At 42.6% G+C, this 6,521-nt stretch overlaps 1 long non-coding RNA gene across 1 annotated transcript; it reads left to right on the top strand.

Moving 5' to 3' along the window:
• The first annotated feature begins 1,091 nt into the window (after nt 1-1,091).
• On the top strand, nt 1,092-5,941 carry LOC139050623 (uncharacterized). Its single transcript, XR_011508981.1, has 3 exons — nt 1,092-1,315; nt 2,523-3,783; nt 5,363-5,941. It is a non-coding gene; the product is annotated as an uncharacterized lncRNA (long non-coding RNA).
• The last annotated feature ends 580 nt before the right edge of the window (nt 5,942-6,521 follow it).

Genomic DNA, 6,521 nt, shown 5'->3' with positions numbered 1-6,521 from the left:
TCATGCAGCCAGCCCGCCAGCACATCCCCATGAAACGAGGGATGCAGCTGACATCAAACTATAGCTAGGACTAATTCGCTTCGAGGCCTCCTGTAATACTGCATCACTTTTACTCGTGACTTGTATCCCAGCCGTAAATGCGTCAACATACCCAAAACTAGATCATTCAGAGTCTGCCGTTCAGCACCTAGTGCAAAAGCTTGTACACAAATATACATATACGTATGCATGCACATATTTCATGTTTGAGAGCGGGGTCACTCGCAGTGCACGGTCATGCAGGGACATGGCGTTTCTTGCAAGAGTTTAGCCTTTATGCGAATGAAGTGAATGAACATGTATTTAAAGAAGGATTAAAAGCAACCGCGTTTCTATGGCATGTGTAAGAAACTACAGCTGCGAACAAAATTGCAGACCATGTGGTAGGTTTCTTTTAATAATGCATACGACTTCCTAACGTAGTCAATACTTAATCAACACGCCGCGTGCGTGGAATCGAAAGCTACGATAACTTCAAATACAGGGGTTATATCAGGATGTAGTATAACAGGCACAACAAGAAGAAAATATGCTGATGCCTATAACATGCACAGACAGCGAAGGAAGTATACGTAATATTTTGTACCCATATTCATGCATACATCGCGAGATTCATCCCATTTTTTCGTAGAAAACCAGCAAAATGTTTTCACTGTAAGGAGCGTATAAATGCCGTTTGTAGCAAGTATATTTACATCGACAATAAAGCCGACGTTTGTTTGAAGGCTTTCGTTTATCTGCTACCCACGAGGGCGCTTGCCTGTGCTTTCCTTTTTTACCTTTATGACAAAAACAAAGTTCACAATAGCAGTTCAGAAAGTTAGGTTATCAGAATTCATCATGGGTTATTCTTCTCTTTTTTAACATGGGACTTAAGGCAATACAATACCTTAGGGGCACAGCCCACCACCCCGTTCCAATGGGTACGCTCATAGTATCCATCCACTTATACACCCTTCCTCCATGTAGGAAACTATAATACATCCATCCATTTGTGCAGCCATCCTCTTGTGGCAACGACCGACCGTATTCTGACGCACGTTTGGCGGCATATAGTACTGAGCACGTGCTGGTGGTTGTCTCGTGTCTCCTTCCTACGTCCGTTATTTTATTTGGCGCCTTCGTTGTAATCAAGTGTATAGTAGTGAATGAAATGTCTCAAATACCGCCGAAACGTTACCGGCAGTATCTGCAGCCTGGATCGAGCAGCCAAGTCCCAAGGCAAACTCGGAAGTACGTGTCGAAACGAACCACTCTTACCACCGCTACTACTAAGGTACGTATGTATGCAATTCGCTTTATTAGATATGATTCACTGGAGTGCAAACACGAAATTAAGAGCGGTTACTAAGAAGCATATGTATGGGATGTGTTACGAAAAGTACAGACCTTCTAGCGACGTCTTTACAGCCGGCATGATTATCGAAAGGATTTCGTGTGGTTCACGTGACATTTTCTGTGTTGCGCCATTGCTGTTATAGTTTCTTTAAATCCCGTTTACTGGCGTGTGAAACACGCAACAGCGCGACACCGGCACCCGCCGCGGTAGGCGATGGCGTTGCGATGTTGAGCTCAAATAAAATAATAAAGAAAGCCCAAGGTGCCTATACCGATCGCCTAAGAGACACGGATGTGAACGCCTTGTAAAGCCTACTGTAATTCACCTTGATGCATCCTAATCCACGTTAATCCTCCCTCGTCCAACTTAACCTTACTTCGCATTAACATTCATTAATACATCTTAACCGACCTTAACCCATCATAATCATTGTACATTTACCTTAACCTAATTCACCCCCAAATCATCCTTAATACAATCTAATCCACCTTTATCCAATCACTAACCAATCGTTAATCATCTCTTATACATTGCTGGACATGCTTTGGTTTGCTTCTGGCCATCTTTGGGTCACGTGATATTTTGTGTACCTCGCAACGCGACCGTGAAACGAGACATCTAAGGCTTTCACCTTAAAATGAAATTGATGTTGGATCCCCACCACGGTGGCTGCATTTAAATGTAAGCCGAACGCAGAAATACTTGTGTACTTAAGTTTAAGTGCACATTACTCCCCCACTGTGGTGTGGCTAACAATCAGATCTTAGGTTTTACATGTAAAACAGCAGGAGTTGTTTCGTTTAAAATTGCCTGTATGCAGAGTCAGTGTGCTGAAGGTGCAAAAAGTAGTCGCCATTAACCACGGCACATCCTGGAGCTGAGGACGTAAGGCATTCCTTTAGATATGCAGGTAATTACTGTTGTTTCAGGAATTGAATATAAACAATAACAATTTCAAAAATCAGACGCAGCCCTCTTCGCATTTTATTCGTGGTCCAATACATAACTCTGCTTTGCACAAATTACCAATGTGTCAACATTCCTCAAAGCGTTATTTCAGCAGCATTTGGGTATAGAACACTTATGTTTCAAAGGATGTATGTGCGATGGTGTTCCATTTTTTCTTTGCTCCATGTTGTTTCAGAACACGCCAGCAAACCTGAACAGCCTTCCCACAGATTCCACTTGTGGCAATATCACTCAAGACCACAGTGATAATTCAAGGCAGAACAGCTCCAGCCTAGCAGAAATATCTGCTGGTGCAAATGCGAGTGCAATTGCTAGTTCTGTAGAAGAGGAAATTAGCCAAGCTGCAAGTGAAAGAGATGTTCATTGTGATGAAGATGCAAGAAGCTTCAGCAGTAGTGAACTGAATTTTGCTTCCCAGTTGAGCTCGGATAGTGATCCTCAAGAAACAGATGAAACGGACAGCAATGATGAAGAAAGTGCACAGATGCATGATGACGAAGGAACTGGGACTGAAGCTGCAGGAGGTGACGATTTCATGAAGTATTTTGCGAAACTCAGACGGGAAACCCTACCTCATCAGGCAACAACAAAAGCAGAAGCTTTCCTGCTTGTGCTCACATATATTGTCACTGCAGGACTGACATGGGCACAAGTTCAAGGACTTTTAACTCTGGTCAATGCCCTGTTTGGGGAGAAAGTTTTGCCATGCACTACCTACTCCCTCAGAAAGTTGTGGAAAAGCAAAAAAGAAGCGTTGCGGGTACACTTATATTGTCAAGCCTGCCATAAATACCTCGGACTATCTTGTGATGCCAAAAACAAGTCCACTGTAACCTGTGCTTCCTGTGGTGCTGAAAAGAGGCTTCAAGAGTTAATGAGTTCTGGGAGTTTCTTTTTAATGTTTAACTTGAAGCAGCAGTTGCTGGAACTCTTGAAACAAGTTGGCAGAACGCTCCACACTAACTTACAGAAGCTGTCATCAGGACCTCTAGTGCCAGGCGTATTTTCTGACATCACCGATGGAAGTCTGTACCGTAGTGTACGAAAGCAGATAAACATGGCATGGAGTGACATCACATTGACCTTTAACAGTGATGGGGCACCTGTGTTTGATTCCAGCAAGAGCTCAATTTGGCCAATTCAAGTAATGTTAAATGAGCTGCCAGTTTTGATGCGGTGGCAAAATGTGCTCGTCTCAGGGCTGTGGTTCTCAAGGACTCACCCACCGATGCATCTCTTCATGACACAATTTGTTGAAGAAGTCTCCAATGTTGGAACTCTGGTGTGGTCTCATGCTGGTAGGACCATTAGATCAGCAGTGCATGCAGTTGTTTGTTGTGTGGACTCTCCGGCCAGGGCAGCTATCTTGAACAGCAAGCAGTTCAATGGATACTTTGGGTGCAGCTGGTGCTTGCAGCAAGGTGAAGTTATTGATGGTAAGTGCGCTTGACTGTTACCTTAATAGGATCTTGATGAGGGCTAGTTGGTTCATATTTAGAACTGAGGTTAAACAGCGCGAATAAAACAAGGACACGAGGAAACAAATACCACAAACAAGCGCTGACTGCCAACTGGAATTTTATTCGAATTTCTCCAGCCATTTTATGCCATTTTTCAGCATAGACATGCATACAGCAGTCACAAAAAGATCTGCAAATCAGCAGCATTATAATCTTTCATCTAAAAAAGCTATTTCTTTTCCTGACAATGCAAGAGAGGGAATGCTTACGCATTTATCTCCTTCCTTTCTAATGTAGTAAGCCTCTATTATTTCCCTTTCCCTCTTACCTTTTTCTTTTCCTATGAATTTTGTTTTTTCAAATATGTGAGTGCAGTTGGCATTCGGCGCTTGCCTGCGGTATTCGTTTCCTCGTGTCCTTGTTTTATTCACGCTGTTTAACCTCAGTTCTAGACTTTTACCTGTTTTCTAAGATTATAACAAATGTATTAGCTTTGTTTTGAAGACAGGGGTAAAACTGTTTTGTGCGTTTTATCACAATCTTAATATCCATGCACTGAAAACTGCACTAACGATGCTACATTGAAATCGAGAAGATGGTGCACATTTAGTAATATGGTGGCACATTTAAGCGACAAGTGCAGGCATTGTATGGATGAAAAGCTCCAGAAAAAGTTACGAAGTTGAATTGGAAACTGTCATGTCTTTCTTTCTGTAACTCTAGAGTGGAAAGAAATAGTAACAATCTGGTTCAATTCTAGTTTGAGTGAAAAATAACATTTCATCTTGGTTTCTTGTTTTTGGTTGCATTGTAAAATCATGTGCTACTGTGATGGATATGGTGTGCAACTCCACACAGTCTTTGCAGAAACTAACCCATGTTCATTGTGTCAGGAATAGTAAACTTTAAAAAATTATCGCAGTAGAAAAAAATTTTAGTTAATGAAAAAAAAATTAAAGTATGGGGTTTTACATGCCAAAACCACTTTCTGATTATGAGGCACACCGTAGCGGAGGACTCGGAAATTTCGACCACCTGGAGTTCTTTAACGTGCTCCTAAATCTAACTAAGTACATGGGTGTTTTCGCATTTCGCCCCCATCGGAATGCGGCCGCCATGGCCAGGATTCTATCCCGCGACCTCGTGCTCAGCAGCCCAACACCATAGCCACTGAGCAACCACGGCGGGTTTTAGTTAATGAGCAGTCTTTAAAAATGTTAACATGTCAGCCCATTGCAAATGCAGGAACAGGCTGGGAAAAACTAGTTTAAACTCATTTATCAGATGAAATGCGAGTTCTTTGTTGATTGGTATTGCACATACTGAAATTTACTTTCAAAGGTGAAACATTTAGTTTTAGATGTTGCTACTGCAGGTTTATAATTAGCCTACTGTGTCAACATGGTTCAGTTCTTAAGGTTTACATACCGATAGACCTGCTCAAGTGTGCTGTAGTTAAGTGCGCAATAATATGTCTACCTATTTGTCATGTACATGATCTAGCAAGCTTTCACACAAAAATCATTCTGATGCATAAAAAAAATTGCCTTTGCAGGTACACTGAAGTACTCATTTTGCAGCGACGTGCCTGGAAGGACACACAGTGGGGTGTTGAAAGCAATGGTGGAAGCAGTGCAGAAGAAGGAACCAGTGTTCGGCATAAAAGGTCCATCCACTCTGATCAAGCTGCGAGGCTTTGATCTCGTCTGGGGCCTGCCTCCTGACTACATGCACTGCGTCTTGGAAGGTGTGACCAAACAGGTTACTGAAATGTGGCTGTCAGCTACAGGTTCCACGTGGTATATTGGGAGGCACATAAAGCTAATTGATTCGAGGTTGCTCTTGATAAAGCCACCAATAATCTTTTCAAGATCAGGACGGCCTTTGTCAGATCGTGCTTTTTGGAAGGCTGCAGAGTGGCGCTCTTGGCTTCTTTTCTACAGCCTTCCATGTGTCTCTGACATATTGCCCCGACCTTATCTGACACATTTCGCACTTCTTGCAAAGGCTGTGTTTCTTTTATTGAAGGATGTTATCCTAGAAGATGAAATTTGTGCTGCTGAGAGGTCCCTCTTAGCATTTGTTCAGCAGATGGCCAAGTTGTATGGGCAGAATGCAATGACTTTTAATGTGCATCAATTATTGCACCTCACAAAGTCGACACGAATGTTTGGCCCCTTGTGGACTACATCAACGTTTCCCTTTGAAGATGGAATTGGCAGGGCACTGCAGCTTGTGACAGCAGCTAAATATGTGCCTGCTCAGATTGCTGAACGGTGCATCATGCACCAAACCTTCAGAACAGTTTCAGTGCATATGGACCTTCAACCAAGTCTTTTGTCTGCCAAAAAAGAGCTTGAACATAGTTATAAGCGATGTTCTCAGACATGTGTTCTTGGACAGGCACAGCCAGTTGTTTATATGCCAGATATCCTAAAGGGGCTTTTTGTTTCGAGATTTGGTAATGTACCACAAGTGTCCAAGTATTTCAGAGCCCAGGTAGGCACCTAGATTATTCACAGTTCTGAGTATTGTGTGCCTAGCAAAACTTGCTCTTGCTATGTTAAAATGTCTGATGGAATGTACTGCTTAGTTCTAGGGATTTATGCAAAAGTAGGCGTTATGTACTTTCATTGTCAGCAGCTGCTCACTACACCATGTCCATTTGATGTTCTGCACATATTAGAGTGCCAGCTTCCACCTCCTTCTGTGAA

This window comes from Dermacentor albipictus, chromosome 10 (genome assembly GCF_038994185.2).
Source record: "Dermacentor albipictus isolate Rhodes 1998 colony chromosome 10, USDA_Dalb.pri_finalv2, whole genome shotgun sequence".
Taxonomy (NCBI): Eukaryota; Metazoa; Arthropoda; class Arachnida; order Ixodida; family Ixodidae; genus Dermacentor; species Dermacentor albipictus.
The sequence above is the reverse complement of the archived record's forward strand: the minus strand, read 5'-3'. Positions and strand labels throughout refer to the sequence as shown.